Source organism: Leptopilina boulardi, unplaced genomic scaffold (genome assembly GCF_019393585.1).
Source record: "Leptopilina boulardi isolate dan_hultmark-lab unplaced genomic scaffold, ZJU_Lbou_2.1 LbouV2_94, whole genome shotgun sequence".
NCBI classification, from domain to species: Eukaryota; Metazoa; Arthropoda; class Insecta; order Hymenoptera; family Figitidae; genus Leptopilina; species Leptopilina boulardi.
Genome location: NW_026138043.1, coordinates 96699 through 123926, shown reverse-complemented (window position 1 = coordinate 123926; position 27228 = coordinate 96699). Strand labels below are relative to the sequence as shown.

The 27228-nt window shown below is 28.1% G+C and overlaps 1 protein-coding gene across 1 annotated transcript in view; it reads right to left on the bottom strand.

Annotated features, from left to right (window-relative positions):
• Positions 1–27228, bottom strand: part of LOC127290888 (uncharacterized) — a 209587-nt gene that overhangs the window by 165945 nt on the left and 16414 nt on the right. The window contains exon 2 of the mRNA XM_051319712.1: positions 12762–12867. The gene's annotated coding sequence lies outside the window, so the exon portion shown is untranslated. The remainder of the gene's footprint in view (positions 1–12761; positions 12868–27228) is intronic.

Sequence of the window (27228 nt, the reverse complement as noted above, 5' to 3'; positions counted from 1 at the left end):
AGTCTTGGTAATATTCCGTAGCTGATTAGAAATATTTATCTTTCGATTTTTGATGGCTGAAATTAACAAAAATTCATAATTTACAATTCTATTAATTTTTCTGAAGAAAATATTGCTAATTACAGAAAATTGAATTATAAACAATTTTTTTAAACATAACTTTTCTACTTTCTTTCTACATTAATCACATAGGTCTACTAGGTTTTTTTCAGATATGAGAGTGGTTTCCAATGTATTTTTGTGCCCTGAACACGATCCCGGGTTCCAAAATTGCGTATCACGTCGGATTTTGAGTAAAGTGGGGATAATTTGTCAAAAAACCGTGTTTTTGACGGTTTTCAGTATTTTTTTTCTTCTTAACCTGACGTGATAGAGACTTTGCTGGATTATTTTGTATTTCGCGCCATAACTAGTTGCTCGTTTGACTCCTGTTGCTCTCTCTGTATAGGGACACCTACCTTTCGATCCTTTTACTTACTTAATGTCTGGTTGATTAGTCGTCTACGATTTGCTGTACGAGACGTGTTCTTTTTGTTTTACATATAATAAAACGATAAGTTATAATACAAAAGCAAGTGCATTAAAGTGTTTTATTCCACCCACTTCAAATAAAAGTCAACAGACTTCTATATAGGCTTTAATTCACGCTTAGATCGAACACCAATTATTTTTTTTAAATAGAAATTTTTTTTTGCATAAATAGTTAGCTTATATATACAAAAGTATGCTGAAAAAGTTTTTACAGCGAAATTCGATGTCCTGTCAGTTTTTCTGACAAAGAGTATGGTTTTAATTGTTGCTTTATTTACCCTACCGAAAGAGTGGTACTGGAATGGTACTGAATTGGACTTGGCTTGAGTTCCACTTCAGTACCACTACCTGATAACCCATAAGAAGACATTTTTAAAGTACTTTAACAATAGTTTTAAAGGTATATAAGATCAACAAACCGTCTCTCGCGAAATACGTGTAAAACAGCAAAAAAAAACATAATAGTTTGTAGAAAATTTCTGTTAAGTTTGGAAATTATATTGCAATCCCTCCTTGAACAATAGACCCCTAGGTCCTTTGTTGAAGGATTAAAATTTTAACCCGAGTTTTATTGCTTAAAAAATTTGTAATTTTAATAACTCAACTTTAAAAAATATATATTCAGATTCGTTAATATTTCCAGATTATGAATATCTAAAATTTATCATAAAATAATTACATTTAAAAGAGTTATAATTTATCTCGTATACCTTAAGTTTGATAAAAAAATGGACATCATTTTTGAATTTAGCTGACAAAGGAAATATCATATGCATAATAATGTATGAAAATAATATAAATCCATGAAAAACAAATATAATATTGAAATAAATATAAAGTTTTAGTTTAAACATATTGAAAAAGCTAGTCGCTTTTCACTTTTATGAGGGTATTAACGGTAACTCGACCCTTTTCGCAGGTAAATTTCCCAGTTCCATTTCAGTACCAAAATGCACCAAATTAGTACTGAGTTGGTACTGAGCCCTCAGTTCCAATTTCCCAGTACCAATCCAGTACCACTCTTTCGGTAGGGTATCATAAGTTTAAAGCTTGGAGTATTTTAAAGAGATAGATCAAGTTCAATGTCACTATTTATAAAATATTGCTACATATACAAAATGTTCTCCAAATTATGTAATAGGAAATTGAGATAGAAATTTCTGGTTTATTATCTGCGCGCATCTTCTGATTGTTACTTAATTGGCTTTATTGGAAAAATTTTAAAGATGTATGATGATAGACTTCCAAAATTATGTTTCTTGAGATTGAGAGTGCTTAGTAATACTTAACCCAGTAAAAAAAGATTTATTGAGCAAGCGATTTGGCTGATTGAGCAAGCCGTCTGCCCAATTGTCTAAACGACATTCGGACAATTGGACTGTTTGCTCAATCATCCAATGCATTATGCCCAATCACCAACATTGTATTTCGCGTCTAATAAAAGAAGAAATCGGTCCGAGTGTTAAGAAAATGATAAATCATGAATAATTATTGTTAAAAAGCAAGAAGTAATATATAAAAATACCTGAAATAAGAATAAATAACGAGTTTTGTAAAATGTTATTTTTTAGTTGACAGTGCACTGATGTAATATGAATTTTGTCGGTAAAAGTGAGGAGTATGATAAAGAGAAACGTTTCTTTATCGACTCGTGATACATTTCAATTGATAATAAAAAATTGTAGATTTCTTGTTTTTTTAAAAAATAAGGAGAAATTTCAATTGAGTATTTAAAAATAAATTTTAATTGATTTAATTTAATTTAATTAGTGGATTAATAAATCAGTGAAGTGAAGTGAATTAAATTAAATTAGGTTAAATACATTGAATAGTGGTAAGTAATTATATTTTGTAAAATTATTATTTATTAATAGAATTATATTCTTTGTTAATTTGTCTAGTATTATTCTTTTTAAAAAAATAAGTATAAATAAAAACTGGTAAGTAAAATAATTGAATTTAATAATAATATATTTATATTATTAAACTCAATTAATTAAATAAAATAGGATTTTTATTAAAAGAAACAATAAATAGGAGATTTAAATTAATCCTATTATTTTAAAGAAAATTTTATTTTTATATATCAAGGATCAAAATATAATTTACACTAAAACATATAATGCTCCCGGATCTATAATAAAAAAAAACATCTAATTATTCAAATATTTGGCATATGAAGCAAAAATGCTGGTTTTTTTATAAATACCTATATATAGTATCACGATAATTGTGAGAAAAATAATAATTAATAATAATTGGTCAATTTATTATTAAGTTAAATTTAAACATTTTTATTTGCGTCTTTTTTTATAAAAATTTAAATTAACAGTAAAATTATTTAATTTTTTTTCAATATTTTCTTCAAATGACACCTTCCTAAAATATTGACCAAATAATTCTTGTTATGAGGCTCATTTTTTTATTTATACTTATTTTTTTGTAAAAAGAATAATACTAGACAAATTAACAAAGAATATAATTCTATTAATAAATAATAATTTTACAAAATATAATTACTTACCACTATTCAATGTATTTAACCTAATTTAATTTAATTCACTTCACTGATTCATTAATCCACTAATTAAATTAAATTAAATCAATTAAAATTTATTTTTAAATACTCAATTGAAATTTCTCCTTATTTTTTAAAAAAACAAGAAATCTACAATTTTTTATTATCAATTGAAATGTATCACGAGTCGATAAAGAAACGTTTCTCTTTATCATACTCCTCACTTTTACCGACAAAATTCATATTACATCAGTGCACTGTCAACTAAAAAATAACATTTTACAAAACTCGTTATTTATTCTTATTTCAGGTATTTTTATATATTACTTCTTGCTTTTTAACAATAATTATTCATGATTTATCATTTTCTTAACACTCGGACCGATTTCTTCTTTTATTAGACGCGAAATACAATGTTGGTGATTGGGCATAATGCATTGGATGATTGAGCAAACAGTCCAATTGTCCGAATGTCGTTTAGACAATTGGGCAGACGGCTTGCTCAATCAGCCAAATCGCTTGCTCAATAAATCTTTTTTTACTGGGAAGGTATAATATAAAAGGATAACTTTCAACTACACGTTAAAAATATATTTAATATTTTAGAGGAATGGGAGAGTTTTTACTTGATCTAGATATGCTTTCAAAGAATAAATCAAAATAATTTCAGAAATATGAAAATATAATTTTCCAAGAAGATATAAGAAGAGCCTACACCTTTTAATATTTATCCTTATCTAAAGTTAAATGTAAACTACCACCGTATATAACAAAAATATAACAAAAAGTTATACATTTTCGTTTGTAGTAATGATAGACATGTTAAAAAACATTTCACAATTTACGTTTTCTGTTTTTATGCTATATTTAAAGAAACAAATTCAGAAAAAAATACTTTATTAATTAGACAGGAAAACAAATTTGGGTCAACTTTTGAACCCGGAAAAGTAAGAACGTATCTTAACATATTTTTTACGCTGATTACGAATCTGACATCAGATTTTCAAAATTCAAAATGGCGGATCCAATATCACACCCAAAAAAATGAAAGAATCATATGGATTCGCTTCAAACATATTAGGGAGCTTTCAAAAATTACGTAACATTTTTTGGGGGAGGGGAGGTCAAGCACTTTGTTACGGACAGCAGAAAAAATGGCGCTAATGTATGCAATAACGTGTTACATGGGGAGGGGGGGGGTCAAAATTAAAAAAAAACGTTACGTAATTTGTGAACGCTCCCTTATAAGTTTAACTAATTTGAATGAAACTAGTTACTCGAGTGTTTTTGCGGTTGCTGATCACAAATCTGGTATCAGATTTTTCAAATTCAAAATGGCGGATCCAATATCGCAATGACAAAAATAAAAATTAGTTGAATTTTCTTAAAACTTCTTACTCGGGGGTTTATGGGGTCACTGATTACGAATCTGGCATTAGATTTTCAAAATTCAAAATGACAGATCCAATATGGCAAAAAAATAATTTAAAAATTGATCGGATTTGCTTAAAACTCGTTTAAAAATCTGAAGTCAAATTTGTAATTAGCGACCTCAAAAACCTCCTGACAAGGAAGGTACCCGAGGTGTGTATCCACGATTTGCCTGAACTTGATATGTGTTGTAGAGGACTAAAAACTAAGAGACACGTATTTTTTTATACCTGCTCATAAGGCGATTTAAGGGGTCAAACAACCCCTTGAAGATTGGGGTGTTGGGTGTCGATTTTACTACCCAGACAGCACCGTTTTTCGCAGGGAGTTCGCGGGGAGTTCCCCGTGTTAAGTTCGGAATCTAAGTTGGGGAGCTTCAGGGGAAGTTCAGGCGAGCTCTATATGTCCTCGGTTTTATAACTCGCGGTGCGAAGTTCAGGATAGTTATCCGATTAAGTTTGCCGAAAAATTGTGGATAAAAGTTTCGGAAATATTAAATTTTGAGTTTTACAGAAATTTGCTTTGTGAATTTCTTTAAAACTATCTCCGGAAAGTACTCTAAATAAGATATATAGGCTGATTTTTTTTGATTTAAAGAATGCAAGAAATTTATTTACAATTATTATAAATAATTTATATTATTATTGACAAATAATTATAAATATTTATTATAAAATGCAGATACTTTAATTTTTAAATTAATTTATCAAATTACAAATTGACGATTTAAATGTCCACCATACATCTCGGTAAATTTAATTAATTAATGATAAAAGCCATAAACATACGTTGATAAATGTTCAAAAAGTTTTTCTAATTATGTTACTTTTAATTGAATAATAATTTAATAAAAATTTGACAAGTCCAGAATTTTTTATAACGAGATTCAGTATTTAATAAATTTCATTTTTAAAGAATTACCTTAAATCGTTTTATATAGCTGCTAGTTTCACAAATAATATTAATATTAACATTGCAATATTATTTCAATGCCCTTTTAATTATGACACTAATTTAATAATAGAATTTAAAAATATTTCGTTGAAAACATTTTTAAATTTTCCCGCCATTCGTGTCAACTGATGACGACAAGGCTTGCAGCTTATAAAGACCCGAAAGTTACCCACCTTCAGGTCGTTGGTTAGGTTAGTGGTTAGGGTTCTTGGCTGTTGTGTTGCGCGTCCGGGTTCAATCCCCAGCTCCTCCAAATTTATTTCCGAAAATTGCGCCGTTAATGTTGGGGAAAAATAAACCGCGAGTTATAAAACCGAGGACATATAGAGCTCGCCTGAACTTCCCCTGAAGCTCCCCAACTTAGATTCCGAACTTAACACGGGGAACTCCCCGCGAACTCCCTGCGAAAAACGGTGCTGTCTGGGTAGTAAAATCGACACCCAACACCCCAATCTTCAAGGGGTTGTTTGACCCCTTAAATCGCCTTATGAGCAGGTATAAAAAAATACGTGTCTCTTAGTTTTTAGTCCTCTACAACACATATCAAGTTCAGGCAAATCGTGGATACACACCTCGGGTACCTTCCTTGTCAGGAGGTTTTTGAGGTCGCTAATTACAAATTTGACTTCAGATTTTTAAACGAGTTTTAAGCAAATCCGATCAATTTTTAAATTATTTTTTTGCCATATTGGATCTGTCATTTTGAATTTTGAAAATCTAATGCCAGATTCGTAATCAGTGACCCCATAAACCCCCGAGTAAGAAGTTTTAAGAAAATTCAACTAATTTTTATTTTTGTCATCCGCCATATTGAATCCGACATTTTGAATTTTTAAACTTTAATGCCAGATTCGTAATCAGCGACCTCAAAAACCTCCAAGTAACGAGTTTCAAGCAAATACGATAAATTTTTAAATTTTGTCCGCCATATTGGATCCGCCATTTTGAATTTGAAAAATCTGATACCAGATTGGTGATCAGCAACCTCAAACCCGAGTAAAGAGTTTCAAACTTATTTGATCAATTTTTATTCATCTATTTCCTACTTAAATTTTTTACGATTTTTTTTAACCATTTATGTGTCCATCTTTAAAGCGCATTTTTAGAAAAAAAATTAGACAAAATATTAATTTTACAGAATATTTATTTGTTTAAATATTAATGTTATAGAAAATTTTAATGATCGAAATTCACTTTGACAAAATTTTTATTTAACGGCATGTGGGAAACTCCCACGTGACCTAGTATGGGAAAATGTGTTTTGCAATATTCCACCTTTCTCTAAAATGAAAAATGATTTTATGCTAAAATTTGGAGGGTTGATAGATTTGGGTACAATGCATCGCGCTGTTCTTCTCAAAAAACTTAATTTTGCGTTAAATTATTTAAAAACTAAGTTTAAAAAGTGACATGTTTAAACGAAAATGACCCTGCATACACAGACGTTGCTTGAGTGTGTCAGTGCTCCAGTAAACAGCGCTAATTCAAGCGAGTGGCCGCTGAATGAACTATGATATAATACATTATTTTACTATTTATTGCTTTATTTTTATTATTTTTACGTCAAGTTATAGTAAATGAGTAGAACAGCCCTATGCTTTGCCCCCTCCATTATCAAGTCTTGAATATTTTAACCCAAAATCATTATTTATTTCAGAGAAAGTTGGAAACCACAAAAAAAACGTCTATTGCCCACATGGCCTTAAGCGAAAAACAATTTCTCAGAAATTGAGATTTGATCAAATTTAATTTCAGGCAAATTAATTTTCGTCTTAATAAAATTTCTACAACATTGATAATCCGTTTAATGAAAATTCTACAAAATTAATATTTTAACAATTTAATATTCTGTGAAAGTAATATTCTACAGAATAAGATTCTGTCAAATGATAATACTAAAAAATTTATTTTAGAGCTTTTTCATGATTCGTGTTTATCAAACTAAATTTTATTAATTTTTGTATTTTCAGAGTTGTAAGATGATAATTTTTTATTATTCTTCTACAAACAAATATTTTTTCAAGGATTCAATTTTTTACATGTGCCCCTTTATTGCTTTAAAATTTTTAACAATTATTTTGGTCACCTTTTTAAAAACCAAAAATTTGGATTCAGCGTCCTGAATAACATAAGTATTATATTTTTTGAGAAAAAATTTTTTCCACACATTTTTGGCATTAAAGCTATTTATTTTCATTGTACTGCGAAGGAGCTAATAAATAATATTTTCATTTTGCATTCACGAGATCAATAAATTTAATATTGTGTTTATATATAATAATATTGAACATATTAATTAATTTTTAAATAAACTTTAATAGTAAAAATTCGATATTTATTGCTTTAAAAATATTTGACCTTCAAAATGTTTATAAACTAAACATATACATATAGGTTTTATCTCTAAATGTTTTTCAAAGTGAATACCTTGACCGATTTTACTAACACTGTTGATTTTTTTGATCAGTTCAAGTTTATATAGATACAATTTATTTACAATTCATTTATTAAAATACAATATTTTAAATACTTTTTTCCGAAGAAAATAAACATGAATTGATGATTAAAATTTATTCCTTCTTTGATTAAAAAGTAGTACCTTTTTGTATTAAGAAATACTACGCAAATTACTTTTCTGAATTTTTATTTATTATTTACTTATAAAAATGAATAAATCTAATTGATCAAGATTAATTTAAAAAATAATTAATAATAATAATAATAATAATTTACTTGAAGAACTGTATTTTTGTATTTTGCCTGCAAAAATATTTGTTTTTTATAACTGAATACATTTTAGTTATTTATTTATTTACTAGCGCCTCCGATGGCCTTTGGCCGTCTCCGTTCCTTCTATTCTTTGTCCATTCAATTTAATTTTCAATTTATGTATCATAAATTATTACAATTATTATATTAAATATTTACTATTATTATTAACAAAATGCAAAAATGCATGTAATTATAGAGAAAGTTTCAAAAAGAAAAATAATAATCTATTGTATTAATAAAATTTGTCTGAAAATAATAATAATTGTTGAATAATTTTTTTTTAAACAAACACTTTTTTATTCAAGGTAATATTTTTTTCATAAAAATTTAATTTATTACAATTATTTTATTATAATTTAATAAATTTCATTATTTTAAAAAAGCGAGCGTTATTTTGTCTTGGGCCAATCAGGTGATTTCAACTAAATGTAGGTTATGTTCGTTTCTGATTCATAACAGCTACAATCATTTACAACAAATAAATGCTTTGCATGTGTATACCAATTTATTACAATTAAGTAAGTTATGCAAAATATATATGTGGAACAATAATTTAAGGTGATTTTCATAAAATGAATATTGATTTAGATGCTCTGGAAAGCAAAGTTCATTTTTTCTTACATTCGATTTTTTCGACCATCGAGATATTTCGATTAATGAAATGTACTCTATACTTAATCCTAATTTTGATTTGTTTTTTTCGTCAGCGAACGTCTTTGTAATGACACTCTATAGATATTTATTGACCCTTCAATAGCGATTTATATGCACAGAGTTATTGATCATTCTAATGAACGGAACAGTACTTGCGCCACCAATGTAATAATTTTCTTTAAATATATAATTTTTTCCATTATTAAGTTTTCGTTACCCATGTATGGTCCAAATGGACTGCAGGATATTATATATAAATAAATATTGAAGGTGGATTTGATCCTAGTGTGCCAAAGACGAAAGAAGAAGAAGATTTACATGCTATAGCATGTTTCACTTCACAAAAAAGTAACTTTCACTATTATAGGCATAAAAAAAATGTTCGCACTAGTTGTTATATGTAGTTAATCTCTTGCGAATGCTGAAAAACAACTGATGCCTGAAAGTCCTCTCTGAGGAAATGTCGTCGAAAATGTGAAAAATTTTCAAACATTTCATCTGTATATTTCAATACGAAAAATTTTGAAAACTTTTCATCTAAATAAATCTATAAGAAAAAAACGAGACCTGAAAAACTCATCAAATAGGCTTTCTGGTAATAAGAAACCCTTGTAGCTGGTCATCCTAAGACAAACCAGATGTGACAAACCTTTCAAATCGAAAAAGAATCTTTCAACCATCGTATGTTTTTTTAGCAATAAAATTTTATGATAGGTACATACAAGAAATCTTTTTCGAAACTTATATTTTTTGCAATGGTAATTTATGGTCATATAATAAAACAAATCGATACAAATCATAGTGAAATAAGTAAATTTACAAAGAGAAAAAAATTTACAATTTGCTATACAAAAAACATTTTTTTACCTTTCTTTGGAAATATTTCCGATAAATCGTCGGTTAGAAGCAGAAACGTGTCACTTCAGAGTAGTCTTGAAAAACGAGTCATTTCAAAAAACATTTGAGAAACCTGCCATTCCAGCTGAGATTTGGAAAACATGCCAATTCAGAATTGACTTTCGTTTTTTTTTCTTTAGGTTGGCAGTATTGAATGGTTATAAATTTTTACAAAAGATTTTTTCATTACTATTTTTAATAATTATTTTATTTATTTCTTTGTTTTATTTATTTTAATTGTATTATAATTAATTAACTTTTTTCTATTATAATTATTCTTTATTAATTTTATTAGTTATTACTTTTTTTTTGAAAATATAATATTTTTAAACATTTTGGATTACGGATTATTTAATTAGATTATTTATTATTTTGTAAACACTTCTTAGGATATTTTTTAATTTTATTGAGAGTGTTGTTCTTTGTATATTTTTGTGATTTTAGAAATTGTTAATCAAATAATGAATAATTAACAAATTTATTTAATAAATTCATTAAAATACTCTTTTTTCAAACAATAATAACAAACATGTAAAATACAACATGAAAAGTGATTTTCGTACAAGTTTATAACCTTTTAGTAGTGTCAACCTAAAGAAAAAAAAACGAACATCAATTCTGAATTGGCATGTTTTCCAAATCTCAGCTGGAATGGCAGGTTTCTCAAATGTTTTATGAAATGACTCGTTTTTCAAGACTGCTCTGAAGTGGCACATTTCTGCATCCAACCGACGAAATATTGAAAAGATTACATTATTTTCGGAATTACTTCGCAAAGCTGAAAAATAATTTTTTGTGCAGCAGAAAAATAATGTTTCCTCCTTTTCCAGAAAATTTTTAACACTTAAAAAATATAAAGAATAGATATAATTTCACATTTTGCTTTTTCCCAATTTTATCGGAAGTACTTCCTACTTACAATGGAAAAAAATCCACCATTTTCGGAAATTTTTCCATATAGTGATAAATAATTTCCAGTCTTATGTGGAAAAAGCATTTTTCCTACTTTCTTTGGAAATATTGCCCACTTATATTGGAAAGAAATCCATCATTTTCGGAAATTTTTTCAAATATTCTAGATGAATTTCCGTTTTTCTGTGGAATTAGTATTTTTCCTCCTTTTTTCAAATATGTTTCCTATTAAACATTCGGAAAACCGTATTTTCCACCTACTTTCGGAAAAATATCCTACTATTTTATTGGAAAAAATTCCGAAATTTTTTACAGTGTACATTCCCCGCAGTCCACATTATAAATAAGAAGTTGTTTAATAAAAAAAGTTACTCTTTTGTTCGTTCAATATTAATTGTTAAGGTGGTAGAAATTTTAACCTATAATTTCAAAACTATTAATTAAAAAATATCTTTCGAAAAAATCTTTAAGTGAATAATTTAATTAAACTAACAAATATAACTTTTAACGCGTGAACCGTACGCGCATTGAACTCGCGTCAATAATTAGAAGCGTAGACGTAATTTTGCTCTCTCTTAGAAAATTCTTCCACTTTGTCATTTTCGAAAAGTCGCGGATGATCAAAAATTATGCACTGACCCAAAACGTCAGCTCTCCTTTGAGCTCACTTGGGGTTGGTTTCACATGTTAACTCGTTTCCATATTTAACTTCACTCAACACTAGTATATTATAATATTATCTTATCTTCTATCTATTAATTGCATATGTACTTTGTAAAGGGTGCATTACCTGTATATTTGTAAATAAATAAATAAACATTACAGGAAAGTAAAAGGTATGTAGTAGGATGGTCCTTATTTTCAAAATTTTCCAATTTTTTATCATTCCCGGCCAAAATTTTGTTCTAAATGGAAAAAAAAATAAATATTTAATGGTGTCTCAAAGCCCTTGAATTTTTCCATGTATTTTAAATTTTGTAAATTTAATAATTTTAAACTATTACTCGGGGGTTTTTGGGGTCGCTGATTAATCAGTCTTTTTGAATTTTGAGGTCAGATTAGCAATCAACGATTCCAAAAACCCCTAAGTACCAAAATTTAGTAAAATCCGATGAATTTACAAAAATTGTGTCCACCATTTCGGATCCGACATTTTTAACTTCGGAAAACTAATGTCGAATTCGTAATCAGCTATCCCGAAAACCCTCGAGTAACAGTTTTCAATCAAATCTGATAAATTTAAAAAAAAATTATGTCTGACATTTTGAATCCGCCATTTTGTATAATAAGTTTCATGAAAATTCGTTGAACTGGTTTTGCTGGTCATTTTTGGTCATTCATGCTGTATGTTCCTCAAACAATGAAGGGGTTAAACAATAATAAACAATAAAAATTTTGTAATCAAATTTTTTCATGTTATTCTTTGAAGCTTTAAGAAGAAAAATAAAAATATACAGTCGGAAAATATTGATTTCTAATGGTTTTATAGCCCAAAAAAGGGTTTGTTTCCCATTTAAAATAGGGGAGTGTAGTCAGGGTTGGACATAGTTTTGACTTTTCTCTATAACTTCCCCTGTAAGCTGAATTTTGAGATTTCTTGCATATGGTTCGAAAGATCTACTAAAATGTAATGTTTTTGCTGAACATTGTAAAAATATTTGACCAAAAGTTTCGGAGTTATAGTCAATATACATATATATAGTAGTCAGGGTTGAGCCACTGTAGAAAATCAACGAGATATGCAGATAAATGATTAATAATGACCTTCAAATGATAGAATGGCATTCAAATACACTTGAAAATGTGTAAAGGAACCACGAAATTGAAATAAAAAGCCCTTATTATGTAATTTTCAGATTTTCGCTTGTATCTCTAGTGTGATAAAACAAAATAAACGCGATGGCTCAACCCTGACTACTCTCCCCTACATAGAAAAATTCATGGGCTTTGAGACACCATTAAATATTTATTAAAATCAAATTAAAAAAATACGTATCTTTTTTTTACATTTAGAACAAAATTTTGTCCAGAAATAACAAAAATTCGAAAATTTTAAAAATATGGTTCACCCTAATAGTAATATTTTACTTACGTTAGCTGAATCTTGCTCATTGGTTCTTCCCGCACGCATAGTGTGATTCCTGTAGATAGAGGCAGGTTTACCATCAGACTTAGTTTCTGGGAAAAAATGAGTAAATCTGTAAAAATTATAAAAAATAAATTTTAATGATGTATTTATATCTTTTAACTGATTCATTTGAAATTAAAAAAAGCAAATATTTTCTATTAATAAATAGGCTTTTTGTATAATTAATAAACATGGTTTTTCTCAAACAGCCCTCCGAATTCTTGTAAAATAAATCTGAAAATATGTAGATTTAAAATTCGCAAAAATATTTATAGTTACTGAACTTTTTATATAAATTTGATTCAAGCTCACCGTGGCACATAACTTGAAAGACTTTAAATAAAAATAATCGAAAAACTTGTGACATGATTAAATGTACAAAATAATGTTATTGTTTTATTTCATTTGGATTATTTTTCATTGCAATTAATATTTAGAGTATAAATAGGACTATAATAAATTTTCGGATCCAGACCCTTAATAGGAAACTGACAATCTGCCATAGGGCACTCAGTAATAGTGCACATAAGTTTCCCTTACACTGACCCTAATAATAATAAGGCACCCTTTTCCAAACCTTATGATGACCGGATTAAAATTTCTACACGAGATGTAACGCTCTGTAATTAAAGTCTTTGGCTAGATTATCTGCTCAAAGACTGGTCAGTTTTTCTAATTAAAATCTAATACACTGAGAAAACGATATGTTTAAAGTATAGTCAAAAGTTGGGAAAAATGGCTACACATGGGCATTTTTCTAATATTTAAAATTCTCTTGTATGTTTATTAAAATATATTTCTTAAAGTGTGTTCAAACAGTAGTGTAAAGATTAAAACAAATGTTAGACTAAAGTATAGAATGTATTTGATCATAAACTGAATTACTTTTGGTTGTACTTTATGCCTTTTTTGGGTACTTATTCGTCTGCGTGTGTCACAGTTCGTTCAAAAGTTGAGTAAAACGTATGTCCCCACCACCATTACTAGTTTATTATTGTTCATGTGAAAATTGAAAAAAATTTATTTTAAAAATTTGCTTTTATGTTTGTCTTATTCACATGAAAAAATCTGTTATTCTATAAATTTCAATATAATTTATATTCTATTTAGTTATTTATTACAATATAAAATAAATTCCTATTTCTTCTGCCAAATAATTTTTAACTTTATTTTTATACTGTTTGTTTAAATAGATTAATATTTTCTTCATATTTTTTTTTATTTTAAATTAAAAACTTGAATGAAATTTTTAATTTCTAAACCATAATTAATTGACCGCAATATATTTTATTCTATTAAGAGTCAATAATATAATTATAAAAGTAAAACAAATCATTTATTCACTTTACAAGCGTTTCTCACAAGTTGTGAATTTGTCTGCCACTTGATATACAAGAACAGTTCAAATCATTCCGTTCAATGTAACTGCGAGCGAAATTAGTATTGCGTTGTATGTGTGTTAGGTTAGGTTAGGTTAGGTTAGGTTAGGTTAGGTTAGGTTATATGTAAGCGTATTATGTGTATTGTGCGTATTATAAGGTGTGTGAGTGAAAAAGCGGTAATGAGTATATAAAAATGTGTATGTACTGCAGAAATTCGTGCTAAGTATGAAAATCAACCATCGACAATGAAAAATAATTTTTTTGACAGTTTTTATAGTGTAGATAATACAGGAATGAATGCTAGAACCAACTGTCGATAAGTAAGAATGATTTTTTGCCCGTATCCCCCCACCAATAATATTTTAAAGTTCACATTTTACCCAACTCTTGACTGAAATTTAAGCTTGAAAAGGTGAAATTCTGCAATGTGTTGAATACGTTCTCCCACATTTTTAGACTACATTTTATTCAAATGTGGTTTGATAATTAACTCACAGTTTTATATTCTTTTCAAAATGTTGCTGAAATTTTATGAAGTTTATTTTAAAAATTCTTCAATTTTATTTTCACCTACTAAAAATTTATTTTGAACTACAGTTGGTGAAACTTTGTTCAAAAGCGCATGTGTAGACATTTTACCCAACTTTTTGAGTAAACTTTATACAAAACATTTTCTCAGTGTATAAAAAGGAATTTTTTCAGAATTACGAAAAATCTATATAATGAACTTAGAGAAGAAAGAATAATTTTTCTTTTTCCGAAATCTGTCTGGTTTTAATGGTATAAACATATAAAAGAATAGTAATCAAAGACAAAAACTTATATTTATTAATACTTTGTAACAAAGACTGACTATTATTAAAGGGACGATTTTATTATCACTCATTTTCCGTTGAAGAGTAACCATTATCGTATCATATATCCAACTGGAATTGATGAGAGGGAAAATGTTACGTAAACCAATTAAGCAACCAGTGACCAATAATGACCTGTTTCTCCCTTTTCATTTTGTATTTTTTCTTGGTTTCGAAAATTGAATGTTTCACTGGAAAACATATGACATTTCACACAATTTTTTTTATTTAAAAAAATTTGTAAATAGTCCATCTCTATATAAATTTAATAATTTCATTTGAACTGTTTAAATGCTTGCGTATGAAATAACAATCTTTTTTTTTGAGAAACTTTTTAGATTAAAAATTTTTTTCAATTAATTAATTAAAAATCTTTTGTATTTAGGAAATTGTTCTTATAATGTGAAAAGTATTATTTTTTCTTTCAAAAGTATATGCAAACTATTATTCAATGGACCTCTATTCATTAGACTTACATTGAAATTACAATGAAGGACATCAAGATTTTCTAGGACAGAAAATAACAATGTCTAAAGTTTAAGAGAAAGCCTTTTTAGAACTATGATTTACGTATATATTTTTTTAAATGCGTCAAACAAACTTTTTCTCTATAGAAATAAAAATGTGTCATATGAGTTCCTGATCAAATATCCGGGTGGGCATGTTGGTATGTGTGTGTGTGTGTGTGTGTGCCACGCTTTTATGAGAACATATTACAACTTGAAAAGGTTTTATCGAAAATTCAATAAAATTTGATAGGCATATTCATGATATTAAAATTTTACATAAAATAAAAGAATTTTTAAAAAATATCCACAAAACTGTTGTTTATTGGATTCTTTCCTGAAGGTCGATTAAGTAATTCCATTTCCACTTCTTCTAATTTTTATTACCACTTTTATTTCCATTTCCACTTTTTCTCATTTTCATTCCCATTTTCATTTCCACTTACAATTGGAAGTGAGATGAGAAATGAGAAAAAGTGGAAGTTAGAATGAAAATTATAAAAAGTGGAAATGAAAGTGGGAGTTAAAATGAGAAAATGTGGAAATGGAAGTGGGAATAATAATTAGAAAAGGTGGAAATGGAAGAGTGAATAATATTTAGAAAAAGTGAAAATGGAAGTGGGAGTGGAAATTAGAAAAAAAGGATGTGGAAATGAGAGAAAGTGGAAGTGGAAGTGATAGTGGAAATGAAAATTAGAAAAGTGGAAATAGAAGTGGGAATGAAAATTAGAAAAGTGGAAATAGAAGTGGGAATGAAAGTTGGAAAAAGTGGAAGTGAAAATGCAAATGGGAATGAAAATTAGAAAAAGTGGATATGGTAATGGAATTGGGAGTGGAAATGAGAAAAAGTGGAAGTGAAAATGGATGTGGATGTGCAAATGGAATTACATAATCGACCCCCTAAATTATTTTTGTTTATCAAAAAACTTCTTTTTAAACTTGTACATCTAAAATACTATAATAGAATTGTATTCCAAGCCAACATGGGGTCGTTGACTACGAATCTGGTAACAGTTTTCAAAAATTCAAAATGGCGGATACAATATGGCTAATATCTAGCTCACGTTTCTTTATTACATTATACAAAATGTACTAGAAAAGTATGTTTTTTAAGGTTAGAAATAAAAGAAACAAATGAACTTTTTTATTCTGACCTTCTATTCGGATTCAACGACTTAAAATACGTAAGAAATGTCTAGTCTGGTTCACTGAACAAAAAAACTTTCTTTTGTGGTTCTGTGTAATCTTTTTAAAAATTTAGATCCAGAAAAGTGTTTTATTTATTTAAAAACAAGTTACATATTCTATAATCAAGAAATATTTTTAAAAAATTTATACTGTTTTCAGAACACATTGCGATATATTTCTTTACTGTTTGTTAATAAATGATTTTAGATAGACATCCACTTAACTAGTGCTTTCCAGATGCAAATACTTATGATATTTTCCAAGAGGCTGTCATTTAGATTTCCTAAAGCATTAGCGATCGTCAAAGGTGCTAATTTAAGACTTCTCGATAAGATCTGACGTATTATTTTCGAGGCTTTTAGTTTTAACTCGTCAATGAATATAAAAATTTCTTTATGACAGATCATTGACCTCTTTCTATAAAATGGAGTCAATTCACTGACATAGTTACAATTAAAGTAAACATAAATAAATAGTAGAGGATGAATCAAAAAATAATTTTTTATTTCCTTTTAAATTGGTTCTACTAGATAAAGTTTGTCTATAACTATAAGTATAAAAAAACTATTTTTCATTTTTTAAATAAAACATTATTATAACAACGATTATGTCAATAATCCACAAAAATAAAAATTTGCATAATCAATTATATAATACATTTAATTTATTATGTTCTATAACAGAGTATTATTGTTAAAATACTTAAAAAGAAAGTTATTCATTTTATTATCCCTATAAATGAAAAAAAGTAATTTATAGAATTGACCTTGTCAAAAAAAGTTAGAATATCGACTTTTTACTAATTTTTGTCCAAACAGTAATTTTGTCTTGCGTGCCTATAATTTGGAAAATTGGGGCGACTCTTTTAAATTATGCAGATCTCTTAAATTATTTACTCATTTTTGTCTCCATTATAGAACCAATTCCTGAATTTTTCCTTGCACGTACACTCAAGTATATTTAAGAGTATATGTACTAAATAATTTGCTGAAATTTTGTAATTCAACTTTTTGCATAGTTTTTGTCAAAAAGTGATGAGGATTTTTTTTAGATAATATTTCTGGAAACTTCTAAACATTTTAAACAAATTAGACTTAAATTAAAGATCTTTAATCATAATCTGGTATAAATTCCTACAATTTTTCTAAACATCTCATGACGATGAGGTGTCCCAATAAGTATTATTGTCCGTCTAAAAAACTTAAAAAGCTTAAAAGAAAGATTTATATACAAAAACCTCTTTAACACTTTTAATTATGTAGATTTTAATAACTGATGGGTTAAAAAAGCTAAAAGAGGTTCCAAATTGCATTATAATTAAATCTAGTTAAATTCTCCAATATAGCCTTAAAGTTTTGCGATTTTATATAAATTTTTAACATTCATAGAATTTCTAAATTTTTTCCCAAGTGCGAAATGCCAATACGGACCAACATTGGCCCAGTAATGTCTGCCGAAGTACGGCAATCGTTACTGGACCAGTACTGGCGATCAATTCGTCCCATTACTGGGCCAATACTGGCACCAATACTTGGCAATTTTGATTTGCCATAATTTGACCGAACTCTGTCCCATTACTGGGCCGACATTGGCACCGATTCTCGGTAACTCCAATTTGCCATAATTGGGCCGAACTCCGTCACATTACTGGGCCAATATTGGCACCAATACTTGGTAATTCTAATTTTCCATAATTGAGACGAACTCTGATCCATTACTGGGCCATTATTGGCCCATTGACGGTTGAAATGTTCCTCAAATGCAGCTTATCAAAACATTTTTGTGTTGAGATTCCCATATCCGCGTATAGTGTAGTAGTTAGTATGTTAGACTTCGATGCGTTAGGTTCGGTTCCCTCGAGCGTTAGAAATTTTCAAATGTTTAAACTTATATTATAAATATATAATGAATTAATTAGTTAATTAATTAATAATTATAATTTTTTAAACTTTTTTAAACTTTGACTATAGTGGGCCACTAATGGCAGCGAAGATTGGCCCAGTAATGGCATCTGATACTTGGTTGCCGACGTCTAGCCGCGCTTAACACCACAAAAGTCGGCCTAATATTGTCTGACAAGGCTCGGTGCCATCGTTGCCAATACTGGCCCAGTATTGGGCCGTTTTGGTTTTCGAACTTGTGTTATTATTTTGTCAATTTTTATTTCATCACCTCGGTTTTTCTATATATTTGATTTACTAATTCTTTAGTCTTTTTAAAACAATATCCATCTTCTTCTCTTTTTCGCAGCAAACTTACCTTATCAATATACTCTAATTACAACTAAAATTTAATTTATCACGCTGTTCTACTTGTCTTTGACGGGTTTCAGCTTATACTAATATTTGCGATACAGAATATACCATTTCCCCATAATCTGTTCTCTCTATACTCTTCTTACGTCCCTTCCTTACTAAAAAAAACTTCTTCCTTTCCCTGTCATTGATCTGTATATTTACTTTTGACCTTGATATTGTCAAATTCTATTTTACCCAACAAAATTCGTCTTTCTTGTCTTACATTCAATATTTACACTTGAGTCTCTTCCTGAAAGCTATCTTTCTCGTCCTAACTTAAAAATTCTCACACTCCTTTTCACTTTTTCTGTCACTCAAACTATCACTCATTCCCCCCATTTATATTGAAAATCATCCCATTTTATTTCACACAATAAACAATGTAAAAAATTTGTGGAACATTCGCCAACTTTTTATGGTAAATATTACATATTTTTTTAGGGAAAAATGCTTTACCACAGAAAATTTATAAATATCATTCAAAATGTTGGTGAAAGTTCTCATAAATTCTAATGAATATATATATATATTATCCCCCTAAAAATGGTGAATGTTAGTAAACAAGTTAGTGAGAATTCCCAAAAGCTTTAATTAAAAATTAGTCCAAATGAGAATTAACTAAATCGAAGATTAGGCTAAATGAAAATTATTTCAAATAGAGATTAGGCCACATAAGAATTATGCTAGATAAAAATTAGTTGAAATAAGAATTTATATATATAACGATTGTGGTAACTGAATTTAAATCAATGAAATATTAGGCCATTTAGAGAAAATTCATGCGCCTCCAAAATCAATGAGAATATTTTTCTTAAGGTAAAAATATAGAAAATATTTGAATGTGAATACATATGTGTGTGAATTATGTCCACATGTATAAGAACGTTTTTATGAATTAATTCAAATTAACTTAATTATTTAATTACATATTTGTCCATGTATAGTAATATAATATCAGGTATAAATGTTTGTAAATGCAATTACACACACAGAAACGTTCACACATATAAATCTATAAATGACCTAAAAACTAAATTAATTAATATTTGAAAATGAATTGGAACGCAATTTAAAATTATAAAGGTTTATCAAGATACGATAACCTCAATTTTCTAAAAATCTAATTACCGATTGTCTTAATCAAAGTAGATTGACATAATTACAGTTTATTAGCATAATCAAACTACATTAGCATAATCAATAAATTGATGAATTCTGGAACTATTATTTTTGCAACATATCATGCAATTAACTATAGTACATTTCCACAAAAATTTATTGTAATAATCCTATATAAATCCAAAAAAATTCTGTTTATAAAAAAAATCAGTTTTTTCCGATCGATTATTCGATCTCTCACGTGCAAGTCAAAGTCATATATTAATTTAATTCTAGAAAAACAGAACTTTATTATTATATTACAATTACGAATGAAACATAAAATTTTTTGAAACGATCGATACTTTTAGTTTTTCACCATCCTTAATTTCTACTATTACAACCTGTGAAGAAACACTTGTTGTTGATCCTAAAGGAGAACAATCGTAAGTAATTTTGTTTTCACCTACCTTGTAAATTTTAAAATTCCACCGTTGAATTCATTTAATTAGCTCTCTTATACTTTACTATATTTAAATCAGAAATCGTCGCGACAAATTCTTCTTGAGTAGGAATTAAAACATTGATTTCATATATATATTTTCAGAGTTAATTCTTATTTTTTAACGTCGAATTTTCTTCTATGATATTTATATTAAAACAAAGCTTAACCCGTTGGAATTTTAATACTACCGTTAGAATGCACAGCTTTTAAAATCAATGTTCAATTAATTGGGTATTGAAAACTGTTTCCGAACTAACAATTTGATTGCAGAATTGTGGAAAAGATTATTTCTCTCTTTGACTATTCTGCAAGTTTGCATTTTGTAACATTGGAATTTTCTCGCGTGGCTTAGCAACCATATTCAACATTATGGTCTTTATTTAATTAATTCTTTCATAGACAATTTCCGTAATTTATTAGTCATTATATAACTGGCATATTAATTATATAATAAGAATATGTACTTTTAAAAACATCTACAATATTGTTTGAAACAATGTAAAAAAACTTTTTTTGTGAAGAGACATGTTTTATTTTTTATTTAAGAATTTAATTTAAAATTAGTAATTACACTGTACAACAGCATTTTTATAAAACTTCGTAGCTTTTGATAAAGTTATTTTTATTAACATTATCAAGTTTTTTTTATTCTATCGTCAGTGCGATTCAAACATTATTGGACGAAACTTTAAGTCTCGCATTTGTAAAAACGAAACTATTAGATTATGAAACAAAATTAAAAGATTTAAGAGGTGAAACCAACTACAAAAGTTTTAAGTATGGAAACTCAATACCAACAAAAAAAATAACAAACAAAAAAAACTATAATTCTAATTTACTAATTATATGACTATAATTTTAATTTCATAAAAATCAAAGAAAAGCACCTTACAAAAATAAAAATGACAATAAAATTAAAAAATGTGAGCATTGTAGTAGGAAAAATCACGATAAGAAAGAGTATTTATTTATAAAATTTTTTTTTTAAATGATCAACTCCCCAGGACCATTCAAACCATTAAAGTTCAAGAAGAAAAAGGAGGTTCTGCATTTACCCTAGTAGAAATTTGTCCTAGCTATAATAAAAGAACTCTCCAGTCGTGCTTGAATTTTTCTAGTTACTTTACTAGCCAGCTCGCTAAAAACTCGAATGTCATGTCACGCTTTTTTCATCAAGTTATTATCCAGCACAACTTGATAATTATTTATCAATAGGACTTTTGAAAAACTAATCAAATTAATTCTTCTAAATATTTTGAAATTCATTTAATAATAAGATTTAATGTAGTAAACACGTTTATTTTATGTAATTAAAAAAAAATTCCAATTATCAACAAAAATTATTATATGAAAATATAATGCATTAAATATAGTAATTCGTAATAAATATGCAATTTTTCAATCACAATTAAACTGGATTTAAAAAAAAAATAACATAAGTAAAACGATTGAAGCAACACATCCACATCTTGACTGAACTATTAACAACACTGAAACAATTATAATTATTATATTAATATGAATGTCATAACATGAACCTTAAAACACTTCTCGCAGTTTCAACGAAAAAATCTTGGGGGTACCGGGGAGCGAACACGGGTCCGCTGGGCGGGAACGAAAGAAACGCACGCTTTATGCAACTCTGCCGTTCTGATCAGTCCTATGAGAATAAATGCTTGACGTGTTTCACTGTACCTAATAATATTATGAATTTGTGCATATTATTTTTATTATTTTCTAAACAAATAAACATTTTAGATGTTTATTTGATTTTAAATGATTTATTTATAATTTAATTTAAACATTAGACAATTATAAAAAAACTAATTACTAATTTTTTTTATTTATTATCCTCAAAAATTATATGTAAAATTTTATAAATAAAATTATTTTATTAAATTATTAATTATTAATATAATATAATATAATATTATTAATATTATTATTATTAATATATTATTATAACCCGTGCAAAAAATTTGACCGGGCCCTGGTCGGGCCCAGACCAGGCATGACCGTCGCCAGATCTGGCTACCTGATATGGGCCCGATCGAATTGAAACAGGGAACCCGACCGGGGCCATGCCAATTTGCCCAATCTGGCCATGGTACTTTGCCCAATCTTATAGTAATTGTAATTTTCAATCAATTATAATTATTTATCTCTAATTGATAAATAAAACAATAAAATTAATCAATATTATTTTATTTTATGAATCTGCATTTACAAAAACACCTTATAAAATGAAAATGAAATAAAAGTTGAAAAAAATTATTTGAATAATTGTTTCGTTTATTCTCTAAATCTGAATTAGTAAAAATGTTTACTAATTTAAATTAGTAACTCACTTTTTGCTTATGAATTAGTAAAAATTTACTAATTATTAGTAACTTTTACAAACAATTAGTAAAATTTCAGAGAGACTCACTTTTTACTTTAGAATTAGTAAAATTTTACTAATTCATAAGCAAAAAGAAAGTCACTTTTTTAAAGTAGTAAATATTTTTACTAATTCAGATTTAGAGAGTAAAAAATGTCATAAAATGCTATAAATGTATTTTCATTAGTTTTTTAAAAATTTTAAATATGGCAACCATGCCTGGCCCTGGTCGGGAACATAGAAATTTAGTAACCCGGGGCCAGAACAGGAAATCGGATCAGGGCCAGGTCAGTAATCGGTATGAAAAGTGGCAATTTCTTCACGGGAATATACTCAAACAGAAAAATAATATTTTACTATATTTGTAAAATTTGTCTGAAAATAATAATAATTGTTTGATAATTTTTTTTTAAACTGAAAACACTTTTTTATTCAAGGTAATATTTTTTTCATAATAATTTAATTTATTACAATTATTTTTATTATAATTTAATAAATTTCATTATTTTAAAAAGCGAGCGTTATTTTGTCTTGGGTCAATCAGGTGATTTCAACTAAATGTAGGTTATGTTCGTTTCTGATTCATAACAGCTGCAATCATTTACAACAAATAAATGCTTTGCAAGTGTATACCAATTTATTGCAATTAAGTAAGTTATGCAAAAAATATATATGTGAAACAATAATTTACGGTGATTTTCATAAAATGAATATTGATTTATATGCTCTGGAAAGCAAAGTTCATTTTTTCTTAAATTCAATTTTTTCGACAAAACAAAAAAAAACTCAAAAAACGCCTCAGAAAACTAATTATCCCTATAAAGCACATCTGCGGTAGAAAACTACTCCTTATTACTTCAAATTGCTCATCATACCCCTTTCCCAATTTCTGGATTAGCTCAAGTAAATTTGCATAATCTTTACACTTCATAATATTCTCTTCCATTCCTTTTCCATATTCCAATTTTCGCGCTTCACCCGCTTTCCCGTCTCCACTACAAGTCTCGTTGCTTTCTTCTACACAGAAAAAAACTGAACTCAGAATGAGTCGTGTAGGCGGCTCATTTTGATGTGTAACAAAAATGAACCAGGTTGGTGGCGCCACTTTCTATGTCGTTTAGCATTGAATCATTTTGAGTTGCAACAAAAATGAGACTAGGTTTTTTCTGTGTACTCCCAACATTTCGTAGCTTTAAAATCGAAAAGTGCTCTAAAAACTTCATCACCTACACGGAGAGAAAAATAAGTCGTTTGTAGCATGAAAGTTCTACCTTCAAACGCATGGGACATCAGCATACTACGATTGCAAGAAGTTATGCTTTTTCGGTATAGTTTCATGCAACTGTAGTATAAGGCCACGCCTCTTAAGCAGGAACGTCCATCCAAAATTAACATAGAAGGCTCCCATACTACAAACACTTGATTTTTCTCTCCGTGTAGGGTGGTGGAGCATCTCTGTTTAATGATTCGTGTTTAGCATCAAAAAGTCTGTAAGAATCACTCTACGCGATCCGAGAAATAAAAAAAGTGAAATTTCGTTGTACTTTGCTACTCATAATAAAGTTGGTAGGGCTTCTTTCCTTCTGGAAATTTTTCCAGATCCTTACTGAGTTAGCAAGGGAGAGAGAAAGAAATGCGTTAAATAATAAAGGTAAAGGAACATCTTATGTCACTCCTGTTGGATAGAAAGAAAAAAAGAGAAAAGCATTTGCAGGGTTTTATATGTAAGGGATCCCTTCTGCTTCATGTCTTAGGAGAGAAAAAAAAGTAGATTTTCTTGATCTTCACTTCGATAGAGACAGAGACAAACAGAGGTGATTTACAATCTGGAATTCAGCCTCGAAAATTATTTTTATGATGAGTATATTTTTCATTCATTAACCTTCTTACAATACGACGAAGAGAAATTTTTAAAAGTTAGTAACTCATTCCGTGCAAAGAGAATTAATAATTTGAAATTTAGTTAATGATATCTTGACTGTAGTGAATAGAAAGTAACTTTTTGTTATTGCAAACTCAAAGCCTGTTTTCATTACGAAATTTAAGGTAGGGAATTGACCAATTAAGCATGGATAAAGTACTAGTAGTTTTTGGGGTCGTCGAATCTGAATTTGATGTCAGAATTAAAAATTTATAATATCGGATCCAATATGACGACCAAAATTTTTAAAAATTTGACGTATTTGTGTAAAAATATTATGTTGGGAGTTTTCGGGGTCGCTGAATCCGAATTTCATGCCAGAATTAAAAATTCAAAATGGCGTACCCAAAATGGCGACCAAATATGGCGAAAAGTTTAATATTGATTCAATTCGATCAGAAATCCTTACTTTGGGATTTTTGTGGTCGCTGAATTCAAATCTGATATTAGATTTTAAACATACAGAATAACATTCTCAATTTAATAATTACATTATGCTACTTCAAAATTCGAATAAACTGGGTACCTATAAGATAAACCTAATTCGAGTTTGTTTAATTCAATGGCGTCAGCTGTTTTTCAAAGTTAGGTCAAACTTTCAAAATCTTTACTATTTTACAATTTTTTTGACTCTATTCCAAAAAAACACAGTTTTTATAATCAAAGATTTACTAGAAACTGGTTACTTGGGAGTTTTTGAAAAAAACAAGTTTCTAGTGAATCCAATAAATTTTTAAAAACTCGCCAGTCATATTAAATTAACCATTTTGAATTTTAAAAATCTGGCTGCAAATGTGAATTCAATGTTTTTTGATTAAGAAAACTTTGTTTTTTTGAAATATGTCAGAAATATATAAAATGGCGAATATTTTTAAAATTTGACCTAATTTTGAAGAATGACTAACTCCATTGAATTCAGCCTACTTAAATTAGGCTTATTCTCAAATTTATTTGATAGAAAGCCAGTTTGTAAGTGTAATTGTAAATATTGAATGAATAGCGGTTTCAGGGTCCTTCAATAAATTTGAAACATGTTTGTTTCTTTAAACGTTTCGACCCTTTTTTTAGATATTTTTCAGTAACTTTATTTTCTAAAAGCATACGATATTTTGAAAAAAAATTAATTTTTTGGAATCAATTAGTTTATACTAATTAAATATATTTTAAAACTAAAAACTTCCATTTTTAAAAATCTAAAATCAGTGAATTGGAATCAACACTTCAAATATCACTAAAGTAATGAATTCATGAAATTACAGCCAAATCTCATTCAGTAAAGAAAATTAGTGTGATTAATTGAGGTGGAATCTAACTTATTCGAAAGAATTTTATTTAAAAAAATGAATAAAACATCCTTCATAATTTAAGAAGTGAAGAAAATAAAGGGAAAACTATAGGTTGTTATAAATGTATGTAAAGGGAGGAAATAGAATTTCCGAATAAGGAGTTCGAGGATTAATTAATTAATCGCCTTTGGTTATTACAGCAGGTGAGGTATTTAGTTAATACCTCTTTCTATTTTACTCTCTTAATTTCAAGAAGTGATTGTAACAATTAAAAGTTACAATCTAAATTTCTATCATTAAATAATCTATTGCTGGTGGTTCCCATAAGAACTCATGCGACATCGTAGCGCGATATTACTTTTCCAATTGTAAAACGAATTCACTAAATAAATTTGATATTTGTTGTAAACTTTCATTATACAAATTTTATTTTTGTGTAAGCTCACATAGCACGACTTCTTGCTGTTAGGTTACTGTAAGGATATCTGTAGGGTTTGTAAGGTTACCGTTTACCTACAGTAAACTTGAGGTCACCTTAAAACTTCCGCCATTACAGTAAGCTTACACAGTAAAGCTAAGGTGAGCTCACACAGTAAGGTCGTGGTAAGTTTACATGGTAAGGTTGTGGTAAGCTTACACCGGAAGGTTGTTCTAAGTAGTATATATTGTGACGCTCCACGAGAAAAGGGATCTTGACAACAAATTTTAGGTTATGCTTGTGATTTCTGGAATGAAAATACACAAAAAGGATCAACTCTTACTACAAACCACTAACCAACAAATACTGTTATGTAATAGTTATGTAACAATTGTCGAAGAGACAATTTGATAATAACTATTATATAGTATTCACTATAACCTTACTGTAAGCTTCGTGTAAGTCAACAAGAATATTTTCTTGTTTTGTTATTATAAAAAGCATTATATGAACAAGAAACGTTGAAATAGTAATATTTTACTAAGTGCAAATTTCTACTAATTTGAATTAGTAAACGAATTTTCACTAATTCAAAT